Source organism: Pelophylax lessonae (assembly GCF_965119305.1).
Source record: "Pelophylax lessonae genome assembly, chromosome: 8".
NCBI lineage: Eukaryota > Metazoa > Chordata > Amphibia > Anura > Ranidae > Pelophylax > Pelophylax lessonae.
The window spans coordinates 99,258,749-99,273,175 of record NC_138775.1 but is presented as its reverse complement, the minus strand read 5'-3'; positions in this window follow the sequence as shown (position 1 = coordinate 99,273,175).

The following is a 14,427-nucleotide window of genomic DNA, read 5'->3' as shown; positions in this document are numbered from 1 at the left end:
GTATCATCAGCAGTAATCAACATGAGTTCACAAAAGGACATTCTTGACAAACCAATCTGTTAACATTTTACAAGGAGGTGAGCTGTGAGCTAGATAGGGGGACACCTGTCAATGTGGTGTATCTGGATTTTGCTAAGGCATTCGACACAGTTCCCCACAGACGCATAATCTGCAAACTAAGGTCTGCAGGCATTGACCTCAAGGTTTGTTAAGGAAGGGGATATATTCCAGAGACAAAGTTATAATCCTACCACTATATGAGGCACTGGTCCTTCCACACCTGGAGTATTCTGTCCAGTTCTGGTCGCCAATCCTCCGAAGGGATGTGCTGGAACTGGAGAGAGTCCAAAGAAGGGCAACTAAACTAATTAGAGGATTGGAGGACCTTAATTACGAGGAGCGATTACAAGCACTTAATTTATTCTCCTTGGAGAGGAGACGCCTGAGAGGGGACATAAATTTACAAATACCTCAATGGAGATCCCAGCATAGGTAAAAATCTGTTTAGTCTCAAGGATTGCAAGAGGACACATGGCAAAAAAAAGAGATTAGAGGAGAGGCGGTTTAAACTTAATCACTTCAGCCCCAGAAGATTTTACCCCCTTCCTGACCAGGCCCCATTTTGCGATTCGGCACTGTGTTACTTTAACCGACAATTTCGCAATCGTGCGACGCTGTACCTAAACAAAATTTACGTCCTTTTTTTCCCACATATAGAGCTTTCTCTTGGTGGTATTTGATCACCTGTGCAATTTTTATTTTTTGCGCTATAAACAAAAAAAGAGCGACAATTTTGAAAAAAAAAAATAATATTTTTCACATTCTTTTATATGACATTCTCAAAAAAATATATAAAAATCAAAATTTTTTAACATTTTAGGCCAATTTGTTTTCTGCTACATATTTTTGGTAAAAAAAAAATCGCAATAAGCGTACTTTGATTGGTTTTCGCAAAAGTTATTGCGTCTTCTAACTACGGGAAAGATTTATGTCATTTTTATTGTTTTTTTTTTACTAGTAATGGCGGTGATCTGCGATTTTTTGCGAGACTGCGACATTGCGGTGGAGAGATCGGACCTCTGACATTTCTGACACTTTTGGGGGTCAGGGTCATGGGAAATGATCAGGCCACTGACACACACACACCTGTACAGGTTGAACTGGATGGACTGTTGTCTTTATTCAACCTCAACTAAAATGTAACTGAGGACCAGAGTTGGAAGCTTTGATCGCTTCTGCGTCCAATTTCTTCTTCTGCCATTTAAACACCAAATTGGTTTTATAATCCCCTAAATCTCTAAAGAATTTTTTCAGTTTTTTTAGCTTCTGCTCAGATTCCTCCTTCTCCAAAACCTTTTTAAGGTCGTCCGACCTGGTTTTGAACTCCGGAGTTTCCAAGTGAGGGGATAATTGCGTTTTTAGAGTAGTTGTCTCTTCTTCCAATCTAGTTAACTTCTCTTTTTTCCGCGTAATAAGAAACCTCAACATATTGAGACCCGCGTCATTGAAAAACTTGAACCACAGGGCCAGGTCCCGCTCGCCCTCTTGGGGATTGACCTCCCATCATAAACTGCGTTGAACTAGCCCCTCCTCAAGATACTTTTCCAATAACGCAATATCCCTATTAGTGTGTGTTTCTGAAACTAATACGTTCTTGAGTCTGACAAACACTCCACCAATATCAGATTTGTCAGGATCAGGAGTGCCTTCAAAGGCTTCCTTGAAATTGGCAGTGTGTTTCTCTCTGAACGTAAAAATATCCATGTGTGACTCTAATAATGATGAAAACAGCTGCAGCCAATACACTCATAAGAAAAGTTACCCCTAATGTAGTGGACCGACCACTTAAGTCTTCCTTTTTTCCCCAGATTAATGGGTCGGAAATGTGTGGTTTGTAGGGCCAATGCTGTTAAGGACAGAAAGATTATTTCCTTTCGGTCCAATACTACACAGAAGGTCTATACCATCAGGTCCTTTATTACCTGCTCCATTAAAAATGTGGTGTACCTTTTGGAATGTCCTTGTGGCTTCCAATATGTCAGGAGGACGATCAGAACTATGCAGATAAGAGTTAATGAGCATCTGGGGACTATCAGATGAGGGTTCCCGAAACATAGCGTCTCCCGACATTATTTGGAATGTCATGGGAAAAAAGCCACAGGAACTTCAATTATTGGCATTGACAAATATACAGCCCATCGGAGGAGTAGTAATGTGAGGCGTGAAATTTCCAAGAAAGAGACACGCTGGATTTTCGAACTGAAGTGCTATACGCCGCATGGCCTGAATGTCGACTGGGATGTCAACTGCTTTATTAGCAACAGTTGACCACAGTTTTTGAATGTCTGTCTATTGCCTGGCAGTTCCTTTCTTGTATTTTTTTTTTATTTTCATTTTCATTTATGGATAGATAGGGTTTGGCACATTTTTAAAGTTTATGGTTTTATATATGGGAGTTATGCTATATATATATGCTATATATTTGCAATTTCTATCTTTTGACCATAATGGGCCTTTTATATATATATGATTGGATAATGGGGTATTGTCATATGTATTACCATTGCCCTATTTTTATGATGTGATGTTTTATCCCTTTTATATCAGTAATATGATCATAAGTATGGTAACATTTTTATTATTTATTGCATTATATGTGTTCCACATTGTGGGGTTTTTTTTCAGTTTCCCCACAGTGTTTTGATTGTGACATGGGTTTTACTGTCAATCCTGTGTTCTTGTGACCATGACTGTCCCTGGTTTATTCAGGGTATATCGTGGTCGATAAGTATTTCATCATTGCGGGGCTCTCAGGTGTCCTTTGATGCATCAGGGTGGAGTCTTGGTGCCGGTGAGGGGGTGTGTTCAATTGGAGCGCAAGCTCTTATTGGCTACCACAGTGAGGGGAGAGTCCTTATGTGACCTCCGGAATGAACAGCGGTGGAGCGCAAGGGCTCTTCCGGTTTGGCCGTACACCGGAAGGGACGCATCTCCGCCGATGGCGACACTTTCGGCAAATTAACTTCCTGTTGCCTCGGACTTCCGGGACCCCGCATGATGATTTCTGGCTAGTACCATTTATATAGCGTGCAGGCATGTGCGGGCTTCGCCTTTGAGAATGTCGTGAGTGGGACGACACGTCTGGCACGCCCGCATACTGACACGCTGATCCAGGCTCCCTACCTTTCCATTCGCATTGATTTGGATGGATTTGTGAGTTGCCAATTTTTATGTATATTTATTAAAGATTAATTTTAGTATGCCATTGGAGTTTTCCCTCTTTATTTTGAGGTATATGGTATGTTAAAGCTGTCACTGCTGCACTGTTCTGTCTGAGTATTGGAGTATATGATACAGAGCCCACAAACAATACCGTCAACGCCATCTCTAATCTGAGTATCATCAATTTATCCTCGCATGTACTCACTCCTGAGGAAAGTGAGGTGCTATCCCTTGGCCTGTCCTTTTGCCCGGCACGCACGGTCGATAGATTTGAGTTAGTCAAAGATGTGCACCTGTTTGCACGGCGCCTCCTTTTCAAGAGTATGTACTCCAAACCCGAAACCCCAGGTCCTGATCTGCAGCCAGGACTTACCACGGCGGATTTTAGGGCTCTTAGGGATCTCAATCTCCTTCTCTTGGAGGGTGGTCTCGATAGTTCCTCTGAAGAGGAGGAAGACTCTGGGATTCCAGAACCCCCCACAGAGATGGCAGATACCCCCAATTTCACCAACTTTCGAAGAGGCTCAGCCAAATTTCCATCCTTTAACGAACAAGGCCAAAGCTGGGTTGGTGTTAAACAGATCACCCGGGAGGTAGAGAATATGGCAAGGGAAGAACTCCAGGGAAACCTTAATCCAGCCCAACAACATGCTCTCAGATCCCTACAGAACAATCCGTCCATTACAATTAAGCCCTCCGACAAGGGGGGCAATATTGTTCTAATGGACAATAAGGACTATAAGAGCATGTGTTTGAAAATTTTGAGTGATCAAAAATGGTACAAACGAGTACCGGCCTCCCTGGTGGAAAAATCCAACTTGGAATTTTATCGCTTGTTGGATGAGGCAGGGATACAGGGAGTTATTTCGAAAGAATTATGGGATTTTATACGCACTAGACACCCGAAGCTCCCTACAATGTATGCCCTGCCCAAAGTGCACAAAAGTGTAAGCAGCCCACCAGGAAGGCCCATCATATCGGGCAATGGTAGTATCTCAGAGGGCATGAGCGAAGTATTGGACCATTTTTTGCGCCCATACGTTGTTAGCCTGCCCTCGTACATGAGGGATACTTTACATTTACTTCAAGCCATAGAGAACCTTCAGATTCCCGAGTCCGCTGTCCTGGTCTCCATCGATGTGGAATCCTTGTACAATAGTATTCCACACGAATTGGGGATTCAGGCGGTGGCTCGGGTTATCAACCAAAGCAGTCGGGACGACTGGGCGTTCAACAATTTCATGCTCACTATGTTAGATTTCATCCTCAAACATAACATCTTCTCCTTTGGGGGCTCCCACTACCTCCAGGTGCAGGGGGTGGCCATGGGCACTTGTTGTGCCCCCACCTATGCCAACCTGTACCTGGGGGAGTGGGAGCGCTTCCTCTTTTCGGATGAGGGCCTTGCAATGTATACCTGCCACATTCTTATGTGGCAGAGATACATTGATGATGTATTCCTGGTGTGGGATGAGTCTCCAACCTTGTTGAGAGAATTTTTGATACATCTCAATACGAACAACTTTAATTTGTTCTTCACCATGGTATTTGACACTCACCACATAGATTTCTTGGATCTCACCATCTGTAAGAATGAGGATGGGAAGTTGGCCAGCAGTCTCTACAGAAAGGAGACTGCTGGCAACACCATCCTCCATGCCAGTAGTTTTCATCCTGAACCGTTACTTAAGTCTATCCCTTATAGCCAGTTTTTGCGGCTCAGACGCAATTGTACCACCTTTGAAAGTTTCCAATTGGAAGCTGACAAGTTAACCCAAAGACTTCTGGCACGAGGATACACCAAGTCGGCCTTAAGGAGATCCTTCAATAAAGTTAAAGTACTGGATAGAAGGGATCTGATCTTCAGAGCTAACACCCAGAAAAAGGAGGAAAGTGTCAAACTCATTACACGATACTCCAATGAACACCAGAGAATCTTCAAAGTTTTGAACAAGCACTGGCATATCTTGACAGAGGATGCCACTCTTTCGAGGTTTGTTACCAAGAAACCCTCAGTAGTACACTGTAGAGCTGGATCAATTGGTGAACAATTGGTACATAGTGAGTATAGGGGTGAATCACCTCAAGATCCCTGCAGGGTGTGGGGTACCTACCCCTGTGGATCTTGTGTCTGCTGTCCATTTATCCAACAGAGAACCGCCTTCACTTTGCCCAACGGGAGATCTTTTAGATTAAAGCATTTTGCCAATTGTAAGACCAGGGCAGTCGTCTACTTGATGGAGTGTGAGTGCGGTTCTTTTTATGTGGGTAAAACCAGGCAGGAATTTCACGACCGGGTAGGCAAACATTTGGCGAGCATGAGAGTCGGCAACCTCTACCTGCCCTTGGGCAGGCATGTAGCTGGGGCTCATGGCTACCACATGCCATCCGTGAATTTCACTGTTTTGGACCGCACTCACATTCCATCAAGGGGGGGCGACTGGAACAAGGTCCTCCTCCAGAAGGAGGCACGCTGGATTAGAACTCTGAGAGCGACCACGCCCCCGGCCTCAATGAAGCTGAAAGTTTCAGACCCTTTTTGCCTGGCTTCAGTTCGGGCAAGACGGATTAGGGATACCTTAATTATTCTCCTTTCCCCCTTTTTTTTTTTTTTATCCTTTTGCAAGCTTGTCTCTAAAAATCCTGTTTTTCAGGACTAAGTAGGGTAATTTAATTTTATTTAATTTAATTCACGTTTGTTCTAGTGGAATCCAACATATACATGTACTTATGTATTGCAACATGTGTTCCTCCACGTACCTAGGGGCATCTGGTGCATCTCCACATGAGTATCCCCTTTTTTTTGATCCATTGGGAGATGCACTCACGTTCCAACCTTGTGTCGAGTTTGTCCCGATATGTGGCGGACACTGTTGCCTCATTATAAATGTATTAGTACCAGTACATGTATGACTGTTGCATTCTAATTTTTGGATCTAACAGCTGCATACCAGATGCGGGCACTCATATGTGTAGAGTGGATTGAAGTGATTTCCTTCTTTCAATTTAATTATTTATTTATTTTTCTCTCTCCTTCAGCTGTGCCTTTTGAGGGGGTTTGGGGGTTGCAGCCCCCCTTCTTTTGCCATTGATTTCTTTTTTTCTTTTAATTTTTTTCTTATGAGTGTTGCCCTTGGCCTGCTTTGTGTGCTTGCTCCCCGTCTCTCCCCCCATCAGGATGGGGGGGTTGTTTTGTCCCATGTATTTCCCTGTCCGGCGCGGGTGGCTGGTATTTCATCCTCCCACATCCTTGTGATGTTGGGCGGATGATTCAGATCGCCCAGTCTTCGTAGGGAGGTAATTGCTTTGTCTCCCTCTGGGACTGGGGGTCAGCCAGCGCCCGCGCCGGCGGCCATTGGTCCTATTGAGTGGCGATGTGCGGGAATCAGCGGTAAACGCGGTTTGCGGCGCCCGCCGATTCCGACATTTCCGGCCACTTCCGGTCCAGCGCCATGGTTATGGCGTCACTTCCGGTTTGGCGCCATGTTTATGGCGTCACCTCCGGCGGAAGTGGGGGTGCTTTTTGGCGTGGGTTTCTCCCGCTCGGGCGCCCTTTTTAGGACGCCGAGGTCCGTGACCGGCGTCAGTCCTCTGGAGCCCTCTTGCCGAAGGGGTGCCCCATGATGTGAGGACCTATCAACATTGGTATTGGGGGCTTCTTTTTGCTTTGAGCCTCCATGTATTTTACTTACTACTCATTTGGAAAGAACCTTTGATCCTAGGACTTGTGGCTTCACCATAGAACCCACTCTTCTTGGAATATCATGTGAGTTTATTTATTATAGGATCTCTATTGGGTTGATGGGTTTTGTCCGTATATGTGTAATAGCTTTTTGCTCTTGGATGCATCCCCCTTTTTTTTTTCTTTGGACGCACCATTCAAAAAGCTGCTTTTTGATCCAGATCTTTGAAATATTTAGGATACAGTACAATGACCTTATTTTACAATCCTTGTCTATTCCCACCTACTATATACAGATACATACATATATATATTTTCTTTCAGTGTGTTTTTGCCGGTCGGTTGGTGAATTTTCTTTATTCCGCCTGCGGCCCTACAGGAAAAACATGGGATTGACCCACTTCAGGAGGGACTGGGATGCAAGCTCCATGCTCACTTTTTCAAAGAAATGATTCACGAACCTCCATCTGCTCGTTTTCCCCTCCCCCCTCTTATGGTCAGTCTGGATATTGTGTGCGTTTTTTGGTTTTTTTTTTTTTCCTCGTTCTCTCTACACATATGTTGTAATCACCCCTTTGGGTGATATGCTTGTTTTTGACTGTGTGGCTGTTTTCTCATTGTTTTATTATGTTTTTTTCATTCTTTCTTCAGAGTGTAAAATCTACTCTTCCCTGATGAAGAACTGAACTGTTAGTTCCACAAAGTTTGAAACGCGTTGGATCAGGATTTGTACTCTGTCATTTTGGGGGGGCCTTTCACCCCATGTATCACTAGATTATTCATGTTTGGTAGCAATTCTTGGCGTTCCATGACATGTATTTTATATCTATTATGTAACTATTTTGACCAATTTTTCTATGTGTATTTTTTGAATAAAACTCTACAATTTTATACTTTTTGTACTTGTTTGCCGACAAAATCCCAAATTGAGGAGAAAAACTTTTTTATTCCTATATGAGTATTGGAGACCTGCCTGTTGTTTTGGGGGATTGGCTCTCTTATCCTTGAGGACTCCATTGGATATCTTCACTACACGCTCATTTGACCCACCCTAACCGGGGGTCATGAGGTTTCAGTAAGCAGACACCCCTTCCATCTGGTGCACGCGGTGTTAACTAGTTTTCTCCAGCTTCATTGATGTTACTCTGTGGTGTTGGACTATAATCCTTTACTTTGGACCTTTATCACTGCATTTGTTGGACTTTTTATCACATGGAAATTCCCAGCAATTGTGTTTATGTTGGCGCTGTATTTTGCATTTATTTATTGATGTGGACGAGAAGGCCTGGCTCGCAGTCTTCGCTCTAATTTATCCCAAAGATGTTCTTTTGGATTGAGGTCAGAACTCTGTGCAGGACAGTCAAGTTCCTCCACCTCAAAGTCACTGGTCCAAATCAATCGGAAAAGGGGGGATTATGGTGTGGGATTGTTTTTCAGGAGTTGGGCTTGGCCCCTTAGTTCCAGTGAAGAGAACTCTTAAGGCGTCAGCATACCAAGACATTTTGGAAAATTTCACACTCCCAAGTTTTGGGGATGGCCCCTTCCTGTTTCATATTGACTGCGCACCAGTGCGCAAAGCAAGTTCCAGAAAGACATGGACTTAGCAGGGGTGGTGGAAAATGCACTTCAAGTGCAATAATTCACATGATAATAGTAACTAAAACATATAAAATTAAGTGTAACAATCTAAAAAATAAAAATTCCAAAGTGCTATAATGGTGTGAACCTTCCAACTAAAAAGTTGTTGCACTTGAAGTTAAATTGTATGGCAAATATCTGTAGAGGGGTCCACCATCCCTGCTAAGTTTTAAATAAGATGTATGCCTTATTTTCCTTTTGATGTGTATTACATGTGAAATAACATATCACTTGAATTATTGCACTTGAAGCTTTTTCTGCATGGCAAATATCTATATGAGGAGTTTCCCCCATCATTTTTGACTGCTGAGTTCCTCTCCCCATCCCTGCACTCAGTGCACTGATGAACATTGATAGGCAGCACTGTTGGGCCCTGGTTGGCAGCACTGATGGCCACTGATGAGGCTGCACTGATGGGCACTGATAGGCACCACTAATGGGCCCTGACTGGCACTGATAGGTGGCACTGATGGGCCCCGATGAGGCGGCACTTGTGGGCACTGATTGGCAGCACTGATTGCAGAACTCATGGACACTTACAGGGGAGAGGGGAAGTATCACATTCAGCAGATAGCAAGGCTTGCAAGGGCCGCTCAGTGTGTGACACTGTCAGGTAATGTAACTGCTTGCAGGCAGAAAGACCAGCTGTCAAAACTCAGCTGCGATGTCAGGGGGTGGGCAGGGCCGAGCAGCTATCAAACACCAGCCAATGATTGGGCAGCTTATGAAAGGGGCGGTGCCACATAAACATAGCAGGCCGCCCAGACCCCATCTTATTAGCTGGTGTTTGATAGCTGTTCGGTCCCGCACACCCCCGACATCACCACTGAGTTTTGGCAGCTGGTCTTTCTCCTTTTAAGCTGTTACATTACCTGACAGTGTGACACACTGAGCGGCTCTTGCAAGCCTCACTATCTGCTGAATGGGAAACGGTTTCACAGGCAGGGCGGGTAAACACTCCTTGGATGCAGCATTTTACAGCAGCCCAGCGGGCAGCCCGGGGAGAGAGATCATCTATGGCTGCAGGGTGCGTCACGGTGGTCCCCCCCCCTTGGGGGCACATGTGCAGTAAACACCCTGCACACATGGATGATACACCACTGACTCCAACCTTCCTACCCCCCCCAGTCTATGCACCACAACCCCTACCCTTATTCTAACCTCTGTTCCCCAAACACCCTCTCTGCTAGCCTCTGAACCTCCATCTGCTTGCTTTTACATCCCAAACCACTTTCTCTGCTAAACTCTACACCCCAAACCCCTAGCCCTCTGCTAACCTCTGTTCCCCAAACCCCCCTCTCTTATCAATTCTGCACCTCCAAACCCCTTCTCTCTGTTTAACTCTACACTCACCTTTGCACCCCAACCCCCTCTTTCTGCTCATGTCATGTCTGCATCCTACTTGCTGACCTGTAAACTCCCCTCTCTTCTAAGTACTGCACATCAACTCCCCCTCTCTGCTAAACTCTGCAACACAACTCCTCTCCTTCTCTTCTCAATGTTGCACCCCACATTCTATGCTTAACTCTACACCTCAATCCCACCCTGCTCAACACTGGACCTCCAACCCCCTGCTCGTCTCTGCACCCCCACACCCCTACCCTGCTCACCTCTGCAGCCCCTTCTACTCATCTCTATTATCTCAAACCCCCCTTTGCACCTCAGACCCCATCTCTGCTTACCTTCACACCCCACATCCTGTGCTAACCTCTGCATCCCAATCTCTCCTCTGATCCCCTCCTTACCTTGCTTTCCTCTTTACTCACCAGAGCCTCAGGGCAGGACCGTTATGTGTGTACAGCCAGCATCCTGAAGACTTTAGACTAGTGTGACCAAGGTGATCACACTAGCTGTCTAGTGAAGCACTGTTGTGGTGAGCTGTGAGTAAACTTTGCTGGAAGACAGAAAACCCAAGACATTCAGTATTATATAGGGCGCTTGCGTGGCCCTGAACATCTCTTGCAGGACGGGCGGACGCTATCTATAGGCGAGGTAGGCGCCGGTCTAGAGCGCACTATAGTCGGGGCGGCGCTGGCAGGGGTGGATTGGTCCAGGGCTGCAAGTATTTTTGGGGCCCAAGGCTGCTCTTCGGCCGGCGCGGCAGTGCCACTCACCCAGCCTCTTCGCACCGGCCAGAGTGTGCTGTGCTGCGGTGGCCTATTGGCTCCCCCCCATGAGGTGCACTCCTCCGCAACAGCCTATTGGCCCTCCCCGTGCCCTGGGAATTCTCTGGTGCAGAGAAGGGCGGAAGGGGAGGGGCAGTGCATGGTGGAGTGCAGATACAGCGGCTGTGCCTGGACCAGTGGGGGATACCGATGAGCTGCTGGGTGGCTGGAGGAGCCTGACGATGGAGCCAGGAAGCCATGGAGAGGTAAGGAGGATTCACCGAATTACATTCTACTGGGAAAGGGAGGGGGATGTTGTGTGAGGTCTGTTTAGTAGTCAGTGTAGTGGGTGGTTAGGGTGGTCAGTGCAGTGATTAGTGTAGTAGTGTAGTGGTTATTGTAGGAGCGTGGGACATGGTCCTCCATCTTTAGTATCCATTTAGTATCCATTTTGTATATCTATGTGTTTAAACTCCATTCTGCACGTATCTCACAATTGACATTATAAGCATGTTCTAATTATAATATCATGTTTCCTGTAGAATATTGTCGCCTTATAGTTTAGTTCCTCCTTATGAGGATGAGATCAGAAATGTCTTAGCTTTCTTTATTAACCAATAGAATCTACTTAATACGTTAATGCCTGTAAATGGAGCGTGTTTCCTATAGCTAGAAATTAATTAGTTTATACCCCCTTATAAGGAATATACCCTAGACACCCCCCCCCTTTTTAACTGTGCATCCTGTATTCTTTGTATAAAGATCTCTGGATATGTATTAAACAGACGAGAAGTCCTTTGTACCACACGCAGACTACTTGTGTTTATTCCAGTGGCAAAGGACTCTTCCGGAGGCTCCGCTCTTACATAGAACAGATTAGACTTAAGTATAGTGGGGATGGGATTGACCAAATCACTAACAGTTGGGGGCTCGTCCGGGATCGGAGAGAGAGCGGTCATCACGGGTCCAAGGATCACCGGTCTGGGTAAGGAGATATTTTATTTTATCTGTTTGCATGTCCGGTGGAACTTGGCCTTTTGGCCCTGGTTCCGATCTCTGAGCCATACACCAAACGCTCAGGGAGTGTGTTGGATAATAGAGCGGCTCTGGGAAGACGCTCTGGATTTATATACATATATAACTATATATATATAGAGGCTTCAGGGAAGCCAGAATAATATTTTTCAGGGAAAGATATTATATGTTAGGTTGTTGAACCTGAATACGTTCTGGGAACGTATCGAGACAGTGTCTCTGGGAGACACAGGATTTGTCATTTATAAGGAAATACAATATCCGGGGCTTCTGGGAAGCCCAGGGGATTTTTTCTGGGTAAGAATTCCGTTCCTCTGGGAGGGACAAATAAAACGTCTCTGGGAGGCGTTGAAGCTGTCTTCAACAAAGACAGTTTTTTTCTTTGGGTTTGAGGGAAGCCCAGGGGGTTTTAGGAAAACCCCGTTCCTTTAGTGAAGAATAAATAGATGTCAATCTGTTCTGTGTAAGAAAACAAAAAAACTACCCCTTTTCTTGCTTACATCTTTCTATCGCATAGAACTGTAAGATTTAAAGTGTAAGATAATCTGTTTGTGTAACATAGAGGTTCAGTTTGGTAAGTTAATGGAACTGGTTTGTCACTTATGTGTAGAGATTTAAGTTCATTTACTTTTATGTCTAATAAGAGGAAATTATTTGTCACGATTGCTGGTTTGACATATATGTAAACTGTGTATCTATAATTATATATGACTTGTAAAAATTGCGCCTGCTGACTGTTAATATAATACACTGTTCCTAATAGCGACAGTTTCATTATTACTGTAAAAATTGACTGACCGATCGTAGGTTATCAGACAAATCAAGATAAATGTTTATTATGTGTATTGTTTGTTTGTCTATAATGGTGGGAAAGCCTTCTTGATAGCCACTATAGCTGGGAGTATAAGGTGTAATATACATACACCAAATGGCTTTTCAGGAGGGTTTTTTAACCATAAAGAGGGTCGAAGGACCCAGATACATTTAAATGATTTTGTGCATGTTTTGTTTATGGTTTTGTGAAATTATACTGAGGGTTTAGGTCTGATGCTGGCCATACATGATACAATTTTCTTACAATTTTCAGTGCAGTTTTCTTGAAATTTCCTTCAGCTATGTAGTACAAACGCCTACCTAATTGAATACAAATGAATGTTTAATTTTGACCTCTTATGTGGTTTATGGTGGATCTAACAGAAAATTGTACGATAAAGAGTTGTCCGGACATGTGTGGCCAGCCTTAGAGATATTAGGATACAAGTAAATCTTTTAGTAAATGTTTAGTTGTAATGTAAAGTACATGGAAAATGCGGGGAGAATTGGTTTATTTATGCCCCGTATTAGTACAATAGAATAGGAAAAAAGCTACGTAGAGCTATTAGAAGTGAAAGTGAAAGTCTTTAAACACATAGATATAGTCCACAGCGATTGCCTATAGACAGAAGATGGGTGAGACTTGTTGGAAGTTTTGGGCAGTTAAGTGTCACTGCTGAGCAGCACTTCTAATTCAAACATTTGTTGTTAATTTAAAGTCACAGTACATGTTAATTGTAAAACAGCAAGTTTCTGATTGGGCTACTAAAACTTTGTAAGGTTTTCAAAAAGCCATAACAGAGAGCGATGCAACTGGCTCTTTTGATCTGTCTAAAGAAAAGCAGCCTGTCAGGGCGCATTTCCAAGGACCTTATCAGAAGAGGCAAATAAAAGAGTAGGACATTTTCAACATAGGTCCCCCTATAATAATAATATTACCTTACAAATACCCCTGACCACACCTGCACCCCACGGTTTCATTCTACAAGGCAGGTGTAGTTTTCTTCGTAATGTCAGACGAGCAGAAAATGTTTATGTGTCAGATACATTTAAAACTACTACATTTCCTTACGTGAGGAGAAAAGAGGGGGGTCACTGCTGCAAATGCACTTCTACATTAGTTCCCTAATTCAACAGTTGTAGAATCCCCATACATATGCAATTATTTTTATAGAATTTTCTTGAAGTTTTGCCATTTATACATTTGTGCCCATCTTGTATGAGCGTAGTAATAATGAATAAAAACACTATTTTACTAGGAAAAAATATAAATTGCCGTTGTCGGCAGGATATTTTAAAGTTATTTTTTATAGAATTATAGATAATGAAAAATTATATTTGGCAAATGGTCCCCTATGTGAAGGGGAGCCTTCCTGCAAAATTTTGAAAATTGGCTACTTGCCAAGAAAGCGTTCAAATGTCATATCTTTATTCCTGTTATAATTATGGAATTTATTTTTGGACAGAAAGGGTTACCGCAATTAGTGTGACCATTGGACCCTGTTGGCACAGAGCCAAAAGTTTCAAATCAGATTAACTTTTTATCTGATTATAGTTTTTAAATTATATTTTATGGGTATCCTCTATTGAAAGAGGGGAACCTCTGGCCAGATTTTTGTTAGAATGGCACGAAAGAAAAAAAAAAAAAAATAATAATAATTTTTTGGGAAAATTGGCGCTGAGCCAAAAAGATTTAGTTCTTTATTTGATTATAGCATGCAAGAGGTATCCGATGTGCCATCTCTACTGACAGCCATACCATCCGATGCTACCCACTGTACAGTGATTGGTTTAAGTAGTGTGTTTTTTTTAAGCGTCCTATTGGACGAGGAGACACAGCCATCTTTGTTTCTTATTTTTTCAGTCCAGGTAACTTACCTGATATAGAAATGCCTTAGGGCTACAAGTAGACAATTCAATTGTCCGCTCTAT